Below are 22,455 nucleotides of genomic sequence, written 5' to 3' on the forward strand. Positions count from 1 at the left end.
TAACCATTTGTATCCTGGGTGAATACAAAATGGACCAACTGGAATTCACTTTAATCGGTCTTTTTCAGGGTGGTTTGATGGAGACATCTTCGTAGATTGGTTGATTGAAGTGCCTTTACCATATTTGGAAGGTTGTAGGTGCGAAGAAAATAATATCAGCTTCGTATTTTTGCTAAGAACCATTGGATGTCTCCGTATTTGGATGGCGCCGAATCCTTACAACCTGGAAACAAACAAATCGTGGGATGCTACCGAAATCGCAATTTCCAGGCATGGAATTATTTCCTGTAGACTTGAACGAGTCATATCCAAGCTGAAGAAATCAATTATATGACGTCGAAGCAATCAAGAACCCTTTTGAAAGCATTATTGAAAAATACTGAAAAGGTGCCGTGTGAAGCCATAAAGGCAAAAGAAAATTCGTGTTCCACCAGGTAAATCTGTGTCCACATATGATTTTGAGCTAAATAGCTCATCTCCAGAAATCGAAAAAAAGCTGTCCAAAAGAATATAGTTACGTATGTAACGAAAAGACTGAATCTGAAGAAGTAGAAAACATAAATACAAAACAATTTCCTATTAGGAATCATCAATCGTTTAGCAATAATGAAACTAAAGGCTTTAATTTAGAAAAAAAAAGTATTTGTTATTGTACATTTTTTATTTAATCAGAATTTGTCGCTAATATTGTAGATTATGCAAAGAAAATTGCTATAATTGTATCATGTACGAAAAGTCGAAGCTGAAGTTGTTGTTTCAATAATTAAGACTAATATACAATGTGTATTGCCTAACCTCATAGAGAAAAGAAATAAATTGGATTTTAACATGGTCTTAAGCTTCATTTTAAATTTTCGTATGTATGCCAAAAAAGAAGTGATTCATTAAGTTTAACATTTTTTGTTGTGTTTATATAGGTATTTTATTTTTAAATGCCAAATATTTTTTAAAAAAACTATTACAGTTTTCATGGTGAATTAATTTTATTTAAACTGCTTCTAAACCATTATTTACTGCATGTTGTAGATCGCGTAGTAGCCACTATCTTGTGGCTACTAGACCACCTTGTATAAGTATTATTTGTCATACAGATAAATTTAATGGTAATTTAACGATTGCGAATAAAAAGAAAAAGTTTTACTTATTCATTTTTTTATATCATCCTGTATATTACTTATTACTGTATAAAATACAACCAATTATATTTGGTGGCGAATGTTCACAATGTGTAATTAATTCTGTGTAAATAACTTTGACATTTATTGAATGAAAAAGTTGCAAAAAATAACATTTTAATTCAATTAAGATAAGAAATCATCAAAACTATTTTGGGGCTACTAGAATGTATTTCGTTTGGTAGTGAGTACTATACCTATTGGGTTATTAGCATTCATACATAATATTCACAGTGAAACTAGTCATACATGAATTCATTATAACCTCCATTTAGATAATATTACTATTATTATATGCTTAATTCTTGTCTTAACTCGTGAAGTTAATGTGAAAATTATACTACGATAACGCATAGCGGTTGATTATACACTACGTTTTTTATTTAAATTAACCACAGTCCATAACATTTTGTCTATTACAACCTAAAGATAATCAAAATAAATAACGAGTCCATTATATAAACTACTTAACTTTCGATGACATAATATTGATGTTTGGAGCTTCAAATAATTTTATCTGGTCGTAGTATCTGATCACTCCAGATCCAGTCACGATTTTTTTGTACTATAAAAAGTGAATGCTCGATTTTATCGTGTTTTAAAGCTGTCAACACAGATATACATACGTTTAAATTAACGCAAAAAACATGTCCACGTTTAATTAACCATAATAACAAATATTGTCACGTGGATATTATTCAATTAAAAAATCATATCAGTAGGAATATCTTTAATTTCTTATTTTTTAGACCTTTTATATATTTATGTTTCTAAATCGTCTTGATTTTATGTCTCTGTCATTTTTTTTGAATAATTTTTTAAAAGAAAGATGAAAATTTTGACGTTTCGACTTTTCTTTAAGTCAAAATATGATATTGACACTGACAATTTACGTTTTTATATTGATCAATAAATGAATATCAAAATAGAAATTTATTTTTTTGTCAACGATGTTTGTGGATGGCAGTTTCAGCCCTGCTCCAAATGTCTCTGGCATCAGTATGGCAAAATGCCTCGTCATATTGGTAAAATTTGTCTCGAAATGCCAAATTACGAGCAAGAGTGACTTCTCTTCAATAAAGTACCGACGAATGATTCTGCACACCAGACACTCGCTTTTGCAATATGTAAAAGAACTTCTTGACGCTAATCTGGTCTGGCAAAGCCCAGAAATCGATTTACATTTTACAAAAACCCCGAAGATGTAATTGTTTATGCACCCACCTCTTACAGGATTCTTCGGAAGGAAGTGCTTGTCTAGTTGGTTTTCAGATTCTAAGATACATTTATGGTTATTTTTGTTGTTAACTCTCCTGGGAAGCCCCGAGTTTCCTTTTCGTTGGCACATTACATTAAGCGCATTTCTGAATTTTTTAATAACCTTCAAAATCACAAAATTACTTGGAGAACGTTTAGAGCCGATTTATAAACTTGACCTTGCCGTTGATGTTTGCTGTTACAAAATTAACAACATTGAAATGCATTTTATATTATCTATTATAAAATTGAGAAATTTTCTTTAAGACAATAAAGCTAATCACAGCTTACTAACTTATTGCCCTTAAAGGTCGATTCATAAACTTGACCATTCGGTTGCCGTTGCCGTTGACGTTTGCGTTTACAGACTTAAAACTATCGAAATGCATAAGATCATTTATAGTTGCCGTTTGCCGATCGGTCTGCCGTTGGTGATTTTCAACATAAACGAATTATAACTTTTCCTGTTGTTTCGTAACAAAAGAAAAGAGTCAGACACATCCGTTTGCGTTTGTCACATGATTTTGACGTATGACGCTAGATGTTTCTCTTTTTGTTTGTTTGCTTATGGCTAGTTTTCGGCTTTGCTAGTTTTTTCTATCTAGAAAACAAAAAGTAGAACACACGTCAAAAAGAATAACGGAATTTTTAGATTAACAGCAGCAACGTTAAATTTAGGTGTAGAGTTAGTTACGAACGGCAAGGCCCTACTAATTCATTGTTTAAGGTTCACTTGACTGATTATTTAATTTGGGTATGACAGCGTGCACATACCAAACTTCATGTCGATAAAGAAGAAATCGTCTCAGATTGTGAGGTTAGATAAACAGAACAAATTAAATATAAATTAAGTTATAATCTAAAAATAAATTCGCATGAAGTGATTGAAAACTTATCAAACTATTTATTTTGGGCTGTATTTACTGTACATTTAATGTATTTATTAATTTTTCTAAGAAATTTGCCGTATTTATTTGAGTTTGAATTTTACTGAACTTCATGTCGATAAAGAAGAAATCGTCTCAGATTGTGAAGTTAGATACACAGAACAAATTAAAGATAAAATGTGTTACAATTTAAAAATTCGGATTATGTAGTTGAAAAATAATTAAAAAAAATAAACACATTAAAGAACGAACTTCAATTGTTGAATTTTTGTTTCACAGGTAAGGTATTTGGTTTACAGAGTTACTTTTTTTTGTTTGTCAAATATTGCGTGATGAATATCCCGAAGAAATTTAAATTTTGACTTGTTTTGGTAGCATTTCGTTAGATTTATTTACAAAATAATTAGCAGTTCCTCGCCCAAAAATCGGGTAAATACTAGCTGGATTTTTAGCGTCTAATTCTTGTATTGATGTGGGGCGAATACACACCATCTTTATTTGGTATTTTTCTAATAGTAAATTTAATTATACAACCAATTTGTTCAATTTATAGTGATAAATGATTACTAATAAATATTTTTGTCAATATAATAACTCCTAATAAATTACACTATCGATTTTCATATCAAACTTTGTAGTTTCAGGCAAAGTGAATAATTTTTGGTAGAGAATATCTGAATCCGCTACTGTAGTAATTCTTCTAAATCTCTGTTTTCTTGAGTAACAAATAATATCATAATTATTGTTATTAAAATAACCGTGAACATTTCAATTTAATCTTTTTATTGGAGATGGATATAATTTGATGCCCAATTTATACTAAACTACAATTATTTCCAACAAGTTTACCATGAAGTAAATTGAACATTCACCAATTACCACTGTCTAAAAACACATCCTGCATATAGAATAGACGATTATTATAATATTTTAATTGAAATTAAAAGCACACTGTCATCTTAAATAGTGTTAGAATGTGAAAAGCATGTTCACCAATTTCAAACAGAACAACTGATATTTAATATTGTATGTTTTTCTTATTTATTTATACTGTTTATATCGGTGGGGTGAAATTAAACACTGTTTTTTACGTACTCAATTTATTTAAACACTTACACTAGACTTAACTAACTTATATAATGATTAACTTATCACTAATACTTCACTAACTTGTATAATTTATTTAAATTTACCGGTTACTTTTGTATTTCGTTCCGTTCATTATGAATTTCAATCGAAAACTAAATAAATTCTCAAAAATACTAGAAAATAAACAAACCCAACAGATAAATAAAAAGACCTTCTTTAATATTAGTTCTTAAACAAATAACATAAACAACTCGCCTCTGTTTATAAAAAAGCGTCGCGAATTCGTTAAATTTTAGAATTCCATTATAACCGTACAAGACCAGCTGCACGGCCCATGTCGTGGACTTGTTTGTAGCATTACCCACCTCCTTAAATGGAACTCATGTGTAGCCGGAACTGTATATTTAAATAGGGAACTTTCGGTCATATGGAAATAGCAGAGCACTGTCTTCATAATGCACTGATTACGGGGTGGATAGCTGCAAATTAATATGTGAACCCCGGTATCATGGAAAATCACCTCTACAATGTTCTGCTTATACTATAATCCCACTTTTCGAATTTAAAATAAATTCGTAAATCGACATAATAGACTTGAACTAAAAGCTGGTCAGAACAGTCACTAGTGAAGTACGGAGTTTTATGAAAGTCCAAAAATTGGGTTTTTAACTACTTATTTGCTGTATAGCCATGATTGACGTGGTCAGTATCATACTCAGTCAGTTTTCATGCATTACGAATAAGACTGTTTATTTTATATATACAAAAACAACACACAATATATAACTATAAACATTTGTCGAATAAAATTGCTAATTGATAATTATTGAACCGTCAAGGAAACGTCAAGAATCAAAATTCAAAAATTTATAAAAACGAACGCGAACCGAGCAGTGCTAACGAAATAAAGTGGATTGCCGAACTATACTAACAGTCAAAAACATTAGATGTACATAGCCGAACGCAGTATCTATTATTTGACAGACACACTTTCGACTTATGTCATTGATACCATAGAATAAACTAATTGCAGGAATTTTACGTTCTGTGAGAAATAAGTATTCGAAGAATTTTCCTTGTAGTTATACTTTTCGAGTAGACCCGAACTCGGTATGTGGCAATAACCATTTAAGAAACTTAAGTGTAATTAATTGTGAAATTTCAGGAATGCCGTTCCGTGATTTCTTGTTCATAAATCGATCTGTTTATTATAGGTAACTAGCGATACTTGGTAGCAAATTATTGTCATCATTTTTATGAATTTTATAGCGTTGCCCTACCCTGTAATTAAAATCCAAACAGTTCGTTTGTCATGGACGTAGATTAATCGGTATATTCAGTTTTATCATCAATCAATGCCATAAATATATTTAAAAATAAGAAATGAAATACTTGATATCAATTCTACCTATAATATTATCGAATAAAATTGAAATTTAAAAATAATACACAAAAAATAAATAAACATTAACTGCTTGTTAAAATAATAAAATTACCGATACGTCTATGATTGTACTGTCTCCAGGAGACGTTGAGGCACATTCCAACAGAGCCTGTATTAGTCGAAAAATATTTATACCGGTAATTCTTTCCCATTATATGTAAATAACGTATTACAGAAATGCATTAGGTTATGTTAAATGTCGCCTTGAAATTTTAACAACTAATTAACTTCGTTTAATAGATATCATGGGATTGACTTCGACGTTTTTATCCTTGTTTGGATTTTATATCTTCGTCTTTAATGCGATTTATTTACTGAAAAAACTAAATTATTCCGAATAAATTAACGACTTTAATTCAATTAGAGTTCTAGGAGTTCACGACCTGAATATAGTTTCGTTAAAGTACCGATTGACAGGAATAACTTTACTAACGACCTCAGAGACCTTTGAAAGTTTCATGCGCATTAAAAGGAATGAAAAAAAAACTGCAAACACGGATTTACTTATGCCGTTAGTCACAGTGACGTTATTTTGACTTGCCAAATATGAATATCAAAAGTAGACGGCTCTAATTGTTAAATATTGAATATTAGCTGACCCGGCAGACTTTGTACTGCCTCAATCGATAAATGAAATACCTAAACTTTTGTATAAAATAAACTTACAAACAAAAGGAATCCTTTTTTTATTAAAATAAATAAAAAAAATGCTCGGCAGTTATGATATAGTCTGTTAATCAATTTAAAGCTTTCTGATAAACTATATTTATTATAATTGTCCATGCGGGAAACATGGAAACCCAAAGTTGTTTCCGCAAACTTCTAACCAATGGCCTTGCGATTTATTTATGATCATCGCAAAGGCCAGACGTACCGGAAATTGTAAACGTTTAAAATCGAATGGTAAATCCGTTGGAGTCATCGTATACGCAGGATCAAGTTATCCTTTCCTCTATTTTCCCTTAATGATTGTTTGCAATTCTATTAGCACGTGTTCGTACATTTGAATGACTGCCATGACCTTATCCTCGGGATCGTAAATTCTAATTAAACAAAGTGAAGAAAGTTCTCGCGCACTTAACAGTAAAGTGTTATTTTCACAAAGAATCAACGAAGTAAAGAAAGTTCTATGTACTTAGCGGTAATCAAGGAAAAAAATGTTCTTCCCTAGACTTCTACAAGTAATTCAATTCAATTCAAGACCAAAATTAAACAAATCGGTTCAGCCGTTCTCGAGTTTTTAGCGAGGCTAACGAACAGCAACATATATATAAAGGAAAACCTACATATAAACGCTTTTTGCTTAAATAATGTTCCGTTTTTCTTAGAAATGAAATTTCCCGGTAAAGGAGCGTATAGAAAAATAAATTATTTGCACCAGCTACACCAATAAAGACATAAAATGCAGTCTATGAGATCTTGGTCTTATATGCAGGCATCTGCGATAAGTTTCAACAATCTTTAGACAAAGTTTCAACTTGCTGCTTCGATCTAATTCATTATAGTAGACTTCGAATGACCACTATGTCTCGAAATGAGTTTCGCGCTTTTGACTAAAGGAGGATTAACACCAACACAATTCCAGTAAACATAAAATTAGTGGAAGAAGTTGTTCTAAGTGAATGGCGCCTAAAAACCAAAGAAATTGCAGCACAGACCGTCGTATCAAATACAAGTATTCTGAGGATCCTACATGAACATTTAAATATGACAAACATTAGTGCAAGGTGGGTGTTTCGAAGTAGGGGAAGGGTAACGAACATTTGGACTCAACTTCAGTTCCACTGTCTGTTTTAATAGAAAATCAGAAATGATCTAGGATGGGATTTATTTGTAGGAGTATAGGGAGTATATTTGCTTCTTTCAACAAAAAAGACACGCTAGAGAATGCTCCACCTTACCTGGCTTGTTATAAGCACAATGGATTGGCGATTACGTTCTCCAGATCTCAATCCAATTGAGCGTGTTTGAGATATATTAGATAGAATGCTAATGAAGAGTCGTTATAGTGGAAAATCGGTCCTAATCGAGTTTCGGGATGATCTGTCTGAACAAATGATCAATAATGTTACTTTGGAAAGATGATTGACTTCGGTGATAAGGACACATAAGATATCGGTTGAAATATTGTTTAGAATTGAAAGTGATTGAAGAGAAAATTAATATTTCGAATCGCAAGATGTTAATATTCATTTCAATTCTAACTGAAATGGTAAAAAGTGTTGTAATATATCTCAAAATAAAGCTAATACAATGAATAAAATGAAAAATGTTCAGAAAATAAGAGCCAAGATCATGTTCATGAACTTTCTCGTCTCTTTACAAGTTGTGTTGAAAAAACCTTACATTTTTCTGTCCTCCCCTGGTAGGTATTCATTTGGACAGTTGTGCCCACGAAAAATCAAATTAAAATCGGCCAAAAGGTTCAAGAGAAAATGTACCACAAATTTTCATTTTCATATCTTCTCTCGTCTTTTCGTAATTTATCTTGAGGTCGAATCTTTTGGATTCCTTTTCTAGTATTCTGTATTCTTTTCTAATTAATCGCAGGATCTGAAAAAATCCTCTACACGTGCTAAAATCTGATGCTTTTGGTGGTAGGTTAAGCCAGGTATTTGTATTTGCGCTTCCCAATATGAGGTTAAAAAGTGGATGAGGGGTTCCCCTGCTTTAGTTGAATTATATATTGAAGTTAAATGTATTAAAAGCATCAAAAAAATCATACAGCGATGTTTGGATTGTTTTTAAAAATTATCTAGAATCGCAAACGGACCTAACAGATTGTCTCTAACAATATTTCTAACTTAACAAAGGCATTCAAAGAGCGGATCATGAACCCAGGGAAATATATCAGTTTTTTAGAATTTTCTGTTTATTAATCGAGAAAAAATTCAATCGAGGTTAATGATTAAAAATAAAACCATGTTGTAATTATAAAGAACTGCCTTATATATAAAACGGCGTTATTACTTATGATTTTGGCCTTGTTTACCAAAATAGTATGAATGTTATGGCATTAATCTCACATATATTTCTCATAGATTCGCAATTTCTAATACAAGCAGTCAAGTTGAGTGATTCACATTTAAACGTGTCTCAAATAAATAATTCAAACAGACAAAACCATTTTATTGATAATAGTTAATTCCCCCAATAGTTTGGTGTTGAAAACAAAATTCTACTTCTAGAATGTAATACAGTCTAGGCAAGTTGTATACAGTATGTCACAAATTTTGTCTTTACATCTCATATATCTTTTTGTCTGTTTCTGAATTTCAGTTTTTTCTAATGGTTTTTCTACCTGTTCATATGAGTTTGCCGCTTTTTTGGCCGTTATATGGTTTTGGTACAGTTAATTGCTGGTTTCCGTAGTGTATGACCTTTCCATCTCCATTGTCGTTTTCGGCGATAGTTTGTTAACATTTTTTAAAGCGAGTTTCGAAATGTTGAAAAACATTGACAGTAATAATAGCTTGTGAAAGTGAACACATTCCGAGTAAATTCAGAATATCTTCTGAACCTTTCAAACGCGCATGCCTCGTTCAGAATATGTTCTGGGTATGCGTTCTTCCACAAACAATTTATTAACGCCTAGCTTGACATTCTTAAGTAAAAAGTCAAAAACTACTATGATTGTTTTTGATTATACGAGTAAGTACGTAGAAAAACACATATTAGAGGTTAGTTCGTGGTACATATCACAAAAATGGCTAAAATTATTACACAGAGTTCATGGATGCATTGAACGTATTCAGAACACGTTCGGAATTAGAATTCTGTGCTACATGTACACAGGATTCTAAATCCCGAGTTTGTTTTAGTAGCACCGCGGACGCAAAATTTCAAAATGAACATGTTTTGGATCTCTACCGCGAACGTATTGAAAAAGAAAATGGTAATGAAAGTCAAAAATTTGAACTTCGAATAACTCTCGCAGCTATCATAATCTAAGGATCTAACGCCTGCATGTTTTCAGACTTGGAAACGAAACGTACCAAATAAAAAGAAAGATTAATGAAATTAGGAAGTTATTAATGAAGCCAAAACCTATGTTAAGACCAAATAAAAAAGTTATTCGTTGATTTTATCACTTTTGAAGGACATTATATTCATGATTAGAAGGTAGTTTGGTTAAAAACTAGTTATCTATTCAATATTGAAAAATTATATAATTACAATATTCAAGTCAGAAAATTATCCATGTGGAATTTGAATTTTGCAATTAGTAGGTTAGGTTGTATTTATAGGGACAGTTAGACCTGCTTTGCTAAATTTTGTAATTTGATTTAAACATTATGATCTTAGTGGTTGTTTAGAAGATATTTTCTATACATACTATGTAGTAAAAAAACGTTTGAATCCGAGTTTTTTTTCACTCCACCGGAATTCGTTATTTCTCGGAAATTTTTCGAAATTAGCACAACAAAAGCCATCATCATCATCAGATCCGAAGAATTACAGAGGCATAACGCTACTTAGTAGTGTGTTAAAGTTATTTACCAAGATACTTGCAAAATATTTATATTACGCCAGTTGATAGAGAAATCCATAGTATACAATAAACCCATGTACACATGTTTCGTAGATCTAAAGCAAGCATTCGATAGAGTAAAACTCAACGATGTAATCCACCGACTAAACCAAAAAGGCGTCAAGAAGCATTATACAAATCTAGTAAGGCAACTTAACATCAACACCAAAACAAGAATAAAAACAGACTGTGGGCTAACAAGAGAACACAAAGTCTCATCCGGCATAAGACAGGGAGATAGCCTCAGCCCATGCCTTTTCAACGTAATAGTGGACGAAATAATTGAGAGCGTAAACGAAGTTAATACAGGATTCGAAATGAATAACCGTCGCCTGAGAATCCTTTGCTACGCAGATGACGCTATACTTATAGCTGAAAATGAAGACGATCTACAACGCCTCCTTCATAAATTTAACCTGACGGCACAGAGACTTAACATGCAAATCTCATGCGAGAAAACACAAAGCATGGTAATATCCAAAGACCCAATAAGATGCAAGTTGGTAGTAAATGAGCGCGTTATAGAGCAAGTAATGAATTTCAACTACTTGGGCGTAGAAACAACGAGCAGCAGAAACATAACGGACGAGGTAGATAAGCAGATCAAGAAAGCAACTAGAATATCGGTATATTTACGGGACATTATATGGAGAAATAAATACATGAGCATAAAAAGTAAGACGCGAATCTACAAGACCTGTATCAGATCCATACTAACCTATGCAGCAGAAACAAGGGCAGACACAACACAAACAAAGAGAAAAATGAGAACAGCAGAGATGAAGATATTACGAACAATAAAGGGTACCACACTCCACGATAGAATACACAACACAGATACCTTAAGAGAACTGGGAGTACAAGATGTCGTTAGATGGGTAAGAGCAAGACGCCGACAATGGAGAGACCATGTAGAACGAATGGCTCCAGAACGGATTGCCAAATGGGCCAAAACACATAAACCAGACACAAGACGCCCAATCGGTAGGCCCCCAAAACGCTGGTACGATAGCTGGACATCGGCGTCACAAGAGGGCAGATGACAGACCTGACAGGACCTCGTCCTACTACAAGAAGAAGAAGAGGAAGAAAAGCCATCAACAGTGCGATCGAATTAATTCAATTTCTGCAACAAAATGAGAAAGGTTGCAAGCCCAAGAAAGCTACGATATGTACTCCCATGAAATTTATTTAATGGTCAAGGTTGTTGTTGTATTTGAAAATGCAGGACTTTATCGAATTTGTGTAATCAGCCAGGTACATTAGATGATAATTAAAGATTCGGGAACGTTATTAATTGTGAAACTTGGGTAATAGAGTAGGATATGAACAGGAGATTTGTAGCTAATGAAAAATATGTTAAATTTTACACAATGTACATAGCCTTTCTTCTAGCAACATCAAAGGATCACTGCTTATTTCGCGCAATTCAAAATGTAAAATGTATCAATAAGGTTTTGGGTAAAATCCAGTTTCATAGGGTTTCCGAAACAATGGCTAATTTGTACACCGCATGTATATAGCCCTTCTTTTAGCAACATCAAAGGATCGGCGTTTATTTCACGCAATTCAAAATATAAAATGTATCAATAAGGTTTTGGGTAAAATCCAGTTTCATAGGGTTTCCGAAACAATGGCTAATTTGTACACCGCATGTATATAGCCCTTCTTTTAGCAACATCAAATGATCGGCGCTTATTTCACGCAATTCAAAATATAAAATGTATCAAATAGATTGTGGGTAAAAACAAGTTTCATAAGGTTTCTGAAACAGTGGCTAATTTGTACACCGAAAGTATATAGCCCTTCTTCTAGCAACAGTAAAGGATCGTCGCTTATTTTACGCATATCACAATGTGAAATGTATCAATCAGGTTGTGGGTAAAAACCAGTTTTATAAGGTGTCCGAAACAGTGGCTAATTTGTACACCGCATGTATATAGCCTTTCTTTTAGCAACATCAAAGGATCGGCGTTTATTTCACGCAATTCAAAATATAAAATGTATCAAATAGATTGTGGGTAAAAACAAGTTTCATAAGGTTTCCGAAACAGTGGCTAATTTGTACACCGAAAGTATATAGCCCTTCTTCTAGCAACAGTAAAGGATCGTCGCTTATTTTACGCATATCACAATGTGAAATGTATCAATCAGGTTGTGGGTAAAAACCAGTTTTATAAGGTTTCCGAAACAGTGGCTAATTTTGTTAAACTTGATGATACTAAAAAACCATGGCGGTTGGAAGTTATCAACGGTTGCTGAAGGTTTTGTTGAAGTATCGGTAGCACATAAGACATCAGACTATTAATATAAAAGGAATGTAGCTTCATTGTATAATAAAATATTCTAAAAGTAATTTCATAAAAAGTTACATTCTGTTACCTGTTAACAGAGATAAAAACTTGTTTTTTGTTTACCAGACCGAAGGCTATTTAGTCGAAGCTGTATATCTCTATTCTGTTCTGTTCTAAATACCTGATTTAATTTTTGAAATATCTCCGCCTCTGATTTTATATACAAACCACTAATTTAATTTTACTACCAAGTAAAAACATGCAAAATACATTAAGTTCTTTAACACTTATTGCTGTTAGTGAACCTTGATAAAAAGATGCTCTTGTGAGATAAATAGTTTAGATAATTCTCAGATGTATTCAGATTTCAAGTTCTTATTTCTGTTCCTTCCCTCAAGCTATTTCTACAAAACTCTAAATCCACTATAACACTTTTTGGACATTTTTATTTCTTCTGACATAAAATCCTATTTGTAAAAGCAAATCAAAATAAAGAACGACATAATGAGACGTGAATTGAACGTAGTGGGAAACAAACAAAAAGAAGAGAAATCAGACCCAGAAGATAATGAAATGGAGAAATAACAAAAAACCTGGGAAAAAGAAGACTGAACTGAATACGAGTTAAACAGGAAGCTAAAGATTAGTTTTTCCAACATAAAATCCTATTTGTATAAGAAAATCTTTTAAATTATTTAGTCGTTAGTGAAAAATATTTTGACTATCGGCTTCTGTGAATTATAATTTAACTATTATGCATAGATATTGAGAACCATAATTTCACATGTTGTAAATAAGTAGTGAAATATTTATTTTATTTTTTTATTACAAAAAACTGATGTTTAACCATTTCCAGACTAAATTTTAACTATTAGGCGGAATCGACAGACGTTCTTGTCTAAAAAAATCATAGTCGAGACCTTGAATTCAAATGAAAACCTATTTTCCCGGCCGAAAGCTTAGATAGTACACGACGCGTTCCGAAAATTATTTTTAGTTATAATATGATGTCAAACGTGAATTTGGCACCACTTCCAAAACCTAATCAGACGTGATCAGGCTATGTGCGGTCAGTTACAACTGTTGCCCACTACAAGGAATTTTCTATTAATCATATTGAACAAAAAATGATTCAATATCAAAAATAAATAAGGATTAAAAGTATACTTTTAGTCACAAGATTTTGATATTTCGTATAATTTCCTGATTAAGATATATTTACGAATATGTTCATAACGTCTTATATAAAAGCTTCATTAAGTTTGTCCGATATGAAAGAATATTACAAGTCAACGGACATTTTTAACATTACAAAAAATTGATTACGAAGAAAAATCGATTATTATTTGCACTATTCGAAAAAAAAACAACTAATAACGTGATTAGGAAATTAATGTCGGGAATCGTCGTCTATATCTATAACTAATTCTCGTCTCAATCTTCTTGGAATTACTCATTAAAATTCACGGTATAAAAGATCAAAAAATTTAAACTACACTTATTTTGTTTTATTAAATTTCATTCCATAAAAAAACCCAGATATTCATATGTTATAACAACATTTTCTTATCAAGATTTCTGAGAAGGGGTAAAAAAAAAAAATTAAATATATTGCACCCAAAAAATTGAAAATGTTCGTATGTCAGTTAACGATTCGGGAATATCATTATTTTTATATATTTATCAGATTTTATTCGTTATTTATTTTTAAATGTTAGATGGTATCAAGAACGAGTTTAAATGTTTTATAGAGTGAGCAAAAATAAAATTTTATAAATCGAAATTTCTTTTAATGATTGTGAGAATAAATGGGAAAATGGTTCCAGACTTGGAGATGGGTCCATAACTTCCCACCCGAAACAAAAGAACAATTAAAACAATGGACTGAAAAAGGAGAACCGGCTCCAAAGAAGACAAAGACCGTTCCATCTGCAGGTAATAATCATGGTGTCGGTTTTTTGGGATGCACGTGGGATAATTTCCATTGTCTATCTTGAAAAAGGAAAAACTACCAACGGCGAGTATTCTGCAGCCGCATTTGGCTCAGGGCTCACACATCCGGTATTCAATGTTAAAAATGCACTTCTTTTACTTCGGGCTACTGTAGTGTCACTTGCTTTAGAAATAAAACACTTATAAGCTGCGGTAATTGGAGCGTCCATGCTTGGTTTAAAATGTATGGCCACCCAGAAAAATTATACTAAAAATTAGATCGTAAATGAATCACCCATCTCCGGGTTTCAGATAATTGAAATAAAAAAATCAACATTTACGCTCGGAAATTAAAACAAAATCCGATTAGAATTGAATAATCGTAGCCTTCATGAGTTTTCTCAGAAGATGGTTAATCAATTTTGTATGAATAGACAAAGAAACTGAACGTTGCTTCTCGGACTACAATGGATATAATAACCTTGCAAGTTTTTTGCAATTGAAACGAAGTATTTTAAGTAAATTATTTCACATTCACAAAACTCATAAGTTCCGTTGAATCTCATTTAATTTGTTAGCCAAGACCAAGTTCAAAGGTCGAAAATTCAGAGCAGTGTTATGCTAAGTACCATCAAAACGGATCTATTGTTGAATTCTTCTCATTTGTAATAAATGGACAGCGTAAATGAAGATCTGAAGAGAATCCATTCCACACAACTTATCTATGTTTTAAACAGAAATTAAATAGAATGGATGCTTCTATGCATCCTATACAAAATGAAATAATAGTTTCAAACGGTTTTTAATCAATTATACAATGTGTATACAATTCAGCTTCAACTGCATTATGTGTTGAATTGCTGAACTTGACAGATGAAGAAATTTTTATGTACCAGTTGTATAGGCATTGTGTCAATTGTCAACTGTCATCTATATTATTTTTGAAAACCAAGAGAGCAATGTAACAAATTGTCAGCTGATGGACATGCCGCCGTGGGGTAAACAGATGCTTTTGCCGTAAGTTTTTGTGGTTTGTGAATCTATTTGATCGATTTTAGACCTCATTATTTCCAGTTTGATTGCGAAATTACTTCTTAATGAGTTGCTACGAAAAGAAGTGCGAAATTATCGTCCGGAAAGGGTCTTTGTCGGTTTTTTCCCTCTATGCAGTGTTGTGCTCAATGTAGGCAAATGGTAAATATAATCTTAAACGTAAGTTCATTAAGAACTTGTGGAAAATGAGTAAGATCTAATGAAAATTGGTTAACTCCATCTAAAGCTTAAGCTTGCCCTAATATCTTTTAGCTGCCATGTTTGATAAACTTGATAATATAACAATAGAAATTAATGTCAAAAAAATTCTGTAATTTGAGCACAAAATTAGTAAAAGTCTTCTAAATTTTGTAAATTGCTTGAAATATTACTTCTAGACTAATCTAGAGAAATGCTAAAATACTCGGTTAAAACTATATTAGTTCCACTGATTTAGATGTAAAATGTATCTGTTGAGTCCTCTGTACACCATGAAACAATTCTCACTACGGGAAAACCCAAGAAAAACTAACACGGGTACATACAAGTGTTTACCCTACGGTCGCCATTTTGACGTAAATCATCTGTTTTCTTAGATTGCCTAATTATTGATTATTCGACAAGCATCATCAATGTATATATCACTTTTTCTCGACGTAAGTATTTTCAAGATAATATCACCCGACATCCGGGGGCTTTAAAAACTACAATTTTTATATTTTGAGGTCTTAGAAGTGGGTTATGACCTCAACACAAAATTAACGCCAACCCTATTGTTAAATTTTTTAAGATAAGAGCAAACAGCCCACAGGGTACTTGATACCGTATTATTATGTTGCATGAGGAATTTAATGACTTGATTGTAATTTTTTGAAATAATTTATTGGTAAATAAAAATATTTACACGGAGAAAGTTCTTGAAAAAACATTTCTTTTCGGAAGAAAAAAATTCTACTGGTACTGATTACACGTCTGCATTTTGTTGAAAAAACAAAAATCTTCACAACGTTTGAATCTACGAGTGTGGGGATGAGGTTTTAAGAATTTTTCTCCATAAATCACAGAATTACACTTCTCACATTGTTCTCCTTTTTGAATTTGAAATCAACCTCCCCACGACTATTGATATTATGAGAAATCGATTTAACAATCTACTTTCTGCGGAAACATTTACTTCCGGAGATTCCGGACGTGGCTATTATCTCAGTAAGGCTAACAGATATCGAACCATGGATAACTTTGTTCGATAGGGATCGACAATTGAAAGATATCAGATTTGATGCTTTTCCAAACAATGAAAGAACTTCTGAGGTCTTGATTCCTCTAATCAAAAAGCACGTTGCTCCAGGAAGCATAATTCATATAGATCGCTGGCTACCTATTGATGCCTCAGCAATGAGTGGGTTATTTAAAAAGAAATATTTGTTTCTGATAGCGGGATTCATATCGAAAGAATTGAGGCCAGCCGGAGACCTCTAAGAGCATTCTTCCGCGATGGGCATGTACTTTCAGAATAAATAAGAAGAAGAATAAACATGGCGACGAGAATGTCGTAATCAGAACCAAAAAATAGATTCATTCATTTCATTAATAGAAGAAATCAAAAGAGATTTTCAAATGTAAAAGTTATAGAATTAAGTCCAATTAAAATATTTGATTGAAGAAAATTATTTTTGTTTACTTTTATTTCAGTTTCTAACACAACCCAACCTAACCTATTCTAACCTATCCTATCCTAACCTAACTTTACCTAACCTAACCTTACCTAACCTAACATATTCTAACCTAACTTAACCTATCCTATCCTAATCTAACCTAACCTAACCTTACTAAATTTTCATTTTATCTTTTGATTTTTTTGTGAAAAAAATGCATTTGCATACTTTTTCCCAGCCTTCCTGAGATAATGGCCAATTCCGGTATCTCCGGAGGTAAATGTTTTCGTATAAAATAGATATGATAAATCGATTTCTCGTACTATTAATCTGTCTATGTATAGAGTTTCTTGATGATAGTTGTGAGGTGACTTATCATACTTGTGTTGCAAGTTGTATTAAATATCGACTATAAGAGATTCTAGTGGATCGAACGAAGCACCCAGATAACAGAAGTCATCCAAAGAATCAAATTACTTTAGCAGCAATGAGCAACTAGAAGAACTAACATGGTACCCAAGAGTTGTCATAATGGCGCCAAATGTAATACTTCAATTATATCAGGAAAGAAATAGGAACGAACTGGTATCAAATTGCTCAACTACATGCGACGATCTGCAACGTAATTTACTGTTGATTATGACTGCATATGATGATGACAAGCATTACAATTCATCATAATAATTCATCATCACTAAGTAACTTCATCTAGTACAACAAAAAAAAAACAATAATTATTTTGAAAAGGTGATGTACTTCTAAAGTCGTACCTAATGTATTTAAATTTGTACTAAATCAATTCCCATTTCTTTGAATGTATTCAGATGTACAGGGCCTCCTTGAAATTCTATTATTCTTTTTAAAACCTCATATATCTAAAGGAGAATATCACATCTTTTAACATCACAAAAGTACTTCTGAAGTCGTACCTAATGTATTTAAATTTGTACTAAATCAATTCCCATTTCTTTGAATGTATATAGAAGTATAAATCCATTTTGAGATTCTATTATTTTTATCAAAACTTCATATATCTAAAGGAAGATATCACATAATTTTACATCCTTCAGGTACTTTAAGAATACAGATATTTTCAAGTTCATTCACGTAAATTAAACTCATTTATTACTTATACAGGGTTCCCAGCAAAATTTGCCTGATAAATTCTCTGACTTTCCCTGACCAAAACTCAAAAAATTCCCTGACCAAAAGGTACGCGCAAAATCAGCTTGGATTACTTAATGTTAATAGTAGTATTAATCATTATTATTAGTATTAATTAAATTAATTTAAAAGCATCTAGTGAGAAACACAGCAAAATATTTCAGAAGCGCCATCTGGTGAGACGAAGCGCAAGGATTTTCTAAAATCTGGAGTTACTCCAGATTTTACTTTATTTTAGGATTTTCCCTGACTTTTTGAAATTTTTTGTAAATTTCCCTGACTTTTTGAGAATATTTCCAAAGTTCCCTGACTTTACCTGATTTTCCCTGACTTTCCAGGTCGCTGGGTACCCTGTTATATGATATACGAATATATTATAAGGAAGAAAGTAAATTATAATAGACTATGTTGTAAATGGGATTATTTTTGAAACCGTGTCTGTAAATCTATTTAAAAACAGACTTTGTTCCATAAACATATAAAACAGTTTGAGTAGCACCTGTCTTTTTGATAACACTGACTTTTCATCAACTCATGGAAACAGTATAAGAAAAAAATTAAGTGATGACAATCCAGCAGTAGATAAATAAGCAAAACACTTAAATGTTTTTGTTTTATTTATGTTTATAGTACACACACACAAACTTATATATTAACAAAAAAAATTATTAATACCAGGATTAAGTGTAAATAATTTTGTGAAAATTATGAATCTCGTACATTGACATTATGTAAGGCCCTATCACCTTTAATCACCCTTGATAAAAATGGAAGAGAACCAATTGAAAATAACGGCAACAAAAATTATGAAAAGATTAGTTTTACTAAAGTGCTGCAATTCTTCAGTTAATCTGACTGACAGTTAGTTATTAAACGAAAAATAACTAGATTTTCCCCTAAAATTGAATGTATTTATAATGACATATAACGATAACATGAGATCTTGCATGATTTTATCAGATAAATGCATCTTCATGTCAACCCCAAAAATATTAAAACATTTTGACATCACAGTCTATTCCTTCTATAGCTGTCAAAAGTGCCTTTACTTTTTTTATTTCCAATTTGTACTGAATCTAGTTATGTCTGCCCAATCTATAGTTTTTTTTTATCTTATTAGCCTAAATATAATGATTTCTCAGTAAATTATTGCCGCTAATCATACAGACAATCCACTTTACTTCGTTTTATTCTCTTTAGTTGTCTACATTGATCAAGAATTGATCTACGCCTCTCATACGGTGGCGGAGTATATACTAATGTACTCCAAGTTTCTCAAAATATTTTTTTATTTAGAGCTGTCAATACCAATTTCCCGCGTAAGTATTTAAACAAGTACTTCTTGAAAAGTAGGGCGCCATAGCTGCGGAATATCTGTCCCCTAAATTGTGGCCGTTCTTTCAATATTAAGTTTGAACTTCTTGTGTCTATAGTTCATGATATGACTTTTCAACTATATCTGAAATTCTATGTTCCTTCTCAGTGTAGTGCACAGAACATACCAAAAATAAGGTCAAATTTAGTTCTGCCATTTCTTCAGATTTCGATACACGGGTAGGTGATATTCATTATCAGAAATGTAATTTATAATTGTGGGTTCTTGTTGAAATCGGTTTGAATGGAGAATATATTTTCTCAGCATACAGTCAGATTGTAATTATATATTAATAAGAATTTGTTTTAGAACCAGGTAGGGAACATAGCCCAAGAATGATGATATTTATTAGTATTTATTCACATATCACAATTTGTTTGTTGTATTTTGGTAAGTTGTCGTTTTAAAAGTTATATTGTAATTATGTCTACTAATTTTCTTTGAAAATGTATGTGAATATCATTTTGTAAATAAACGTGTCGCAGTTCTAACATATTTTTTATCGTGGATTTAGGAAACTGCGAAATCAGAACTGAATGGAAATGAATAACATAGAATACAGTAGATATTCTTTGTTGTAAATTTAGTTCTGCCAACTACCATCGAGGGCACTGGCATCGAAAATCCGCCATGTTGTTTCCACTGAATAACAACTAATTTCTTCTTAGGGTATGTTCTGTGGTGTAGTGTTCCATTGTGAATCAAAATTTTCATATATTGCTGTTTAAATATTGAAAATATATTGTTTTTAATTTATGTTTAAATAAATTATGTTTGTTGTTTAAACCCTTACGGGCGAATTTAATTAGTTTCTCATATAATCGAGTGCTAATTTTATAACTGAAAAACTGCACGCCAAGGTTGTTTAGTCTAGGCTTTATTTATATCACAATTTGCCCTTGATATTGAGAACTATGAGATATATTATTGATAAGATATAGTAAAAAAATTGCTCGAATTGCTGCGAGGTATCTCTCATAATTCACATCGCTAAGTAATTTGATAGGTGAAAGCCAGACACCTTTCAAGATGCCGAAACACGAAAATAGATAATGTTTGTGAACATAACACCTCGTCGACAATTTTTGAAAAGGTATACGCGTTTACAAACTGATACTAAATTGATCGTTGAATCATGAGAGAGAAAGCTTACGATGTCTGGATGTTGAAACGAAAAACATATCTCCTTACCTTAACGAAATCTGATAGCGAATGAAAAAGATTTTTCAAGGTTAATGTCATCTACTTGCCTACTGTAAAAGTAAACGCATGTTCCCTTAGTACTTTGTTCCGAAGGTGACGATAGATTTTCAAAAGAAATATGCAAGTCGTGAAGATATTTTGAGCTTAATTTGACTTGTTCACTTTGAAATAATTGAATATTAGCCTTTTTACAATTTTCAAAAACAAAACTATCAGTAATATTGATAATATTAATAATAATATATGCAAGAACTATCGTGTGGGATATGTATCGTGGTTGTAATGGAAAGAAGATAAGGAAGAATTTTGAAAACACAATTGAAGAACAAATACAAGAAGAAAGAGGAAAAGAACAGGCAGGATTCACAGCAGGAAGATGAACAATAGATCATATCTACGCAATTCAAAAACTCCTAGAAAACAGTAAGAACAAAAACAAAAAAGGAAGAAATTTGGAATGATATAGAGCAGAACTGAATCTCTCAGAATATAATACAAGCAACGAGGAATAATTTTAACTGAATTTGAATCACTATAACAACACCATCAACAGTTTCGTAACAACTAAAGGATTTCTACAGGGATGTTTCACATAACCAACATTATTCATAACTTTCATGGATAACACCCTAAAACATTGGAGAAAGAAGTACCAGGGAATAAAAGTTCCAATCAGAAAGGAAGAGCTACACTTATAAAATTTTTCATAGCACGAGATGAGGAGGATCTGGGTAATATGGTGAGGAAGTTAAACTATGAGAAAGGACTTTAAATAACCAGAATTCATCATCACAAAGGACGCATCAACGGAAATAGACTTGATGAGACACGAAGAACAAAACGGAGAATATACAGTGGTTCAAAATATAATGACATACGGAGCTGAAAAGTGGTTGTTCAATAAAAGGAATCACAGCGGTGGAGATGAATTGCTGGCGTAGATTGTTGAAGATTGACGAGATTGGACGGGAAAATAAGAAACGTAGACGAATAGGTGCTCTTGAATATATTGAAGTAAAGCGATATCCACGTAAGAGGATCAGAAAATACCAGACGGATGAAAGGAGTTATTATTGGAGTCCGATGGGTAGAATGAAACGAGGAAGGCTCAGAAAATATTGGCGAGATAATATCAATGAAGCACCGAGGAAAAGAAAATTAGAAGACGGCAAGTGGGAGGACGGAAATATATGAAAAATCCGATTTAGAAAAGGGAGACTGCGGCAGTTACGAAAAACTTGTTTATATATTGCGATTTGTGGTGAAATTGACAATCATTGTCCATTTGGAGTGGAGGCCAAGAATGGATAAGAGAAGTAGAGGCAGGCCACCAACAAGATGGAGTGACGATGTAAAGAAAATTGTAGGAAATTGGATCCATACAGCTCAAGATAGAGATAGATGGTTTAAACTAGAG

General features: G+C 32.2%; 2 protein-coding genes across 9 annotated transcripts in view; one reads left to right on the top strand and one right to left on the bottom strand.

Annotated features, from left to right (window-relative positions):
• LOC130898658 (WW domain-containing oxidoreductase) overlaps window positions 1-22,455 on the top strand; it is a 128,827-nt gene that overhangs the window by 60,579 nt on the left and 45,793 nt on the right. Inside the window, exon 8 of one of the 4 annotated variants that reach the window (XR_009059919.1) lies at window positions 14,504-14,632. The exons of 2 other annotated variants lie outside the window; for them this stretch is intronic. The gene's annotated coding sequence lies outside the window, so the exon portion shown is untranslated. Of the gene's footprint in view, window positions 1-14,503; window positions 14,633-22,455 lie in introns of those variants that run through there. One more of the 4 variants, XR_009059914.1, reaches the window with a different exon arrangement.
• Window positions 1-22,455, bottom strand: part of LOC130898653 (A disintegrin and metalloproteinase with thrombospondin motifs 9) — a 196,722-nt gene that overhangs the window by 53,056 nt on the left and 121,211 nt on the right. The window lies entirely within an intron of this gene.

The sequence above is a fragment of the Diorhabda carinulata genome, chromosome 10 (assembly GCF_026250575.1).
Source record: "Diorhabda carinulata isolate Delta chromosome 10, icDioCari1.1, whole genome shotgun sequence".
Taxonomy (NCBI): domain Eukaryota; kingdom Metazoa; phylum Arthropoda; class Insecta; order Coleoptera; family Chrysomelidae; genus Diorhabda; species Diorhabda carinulata.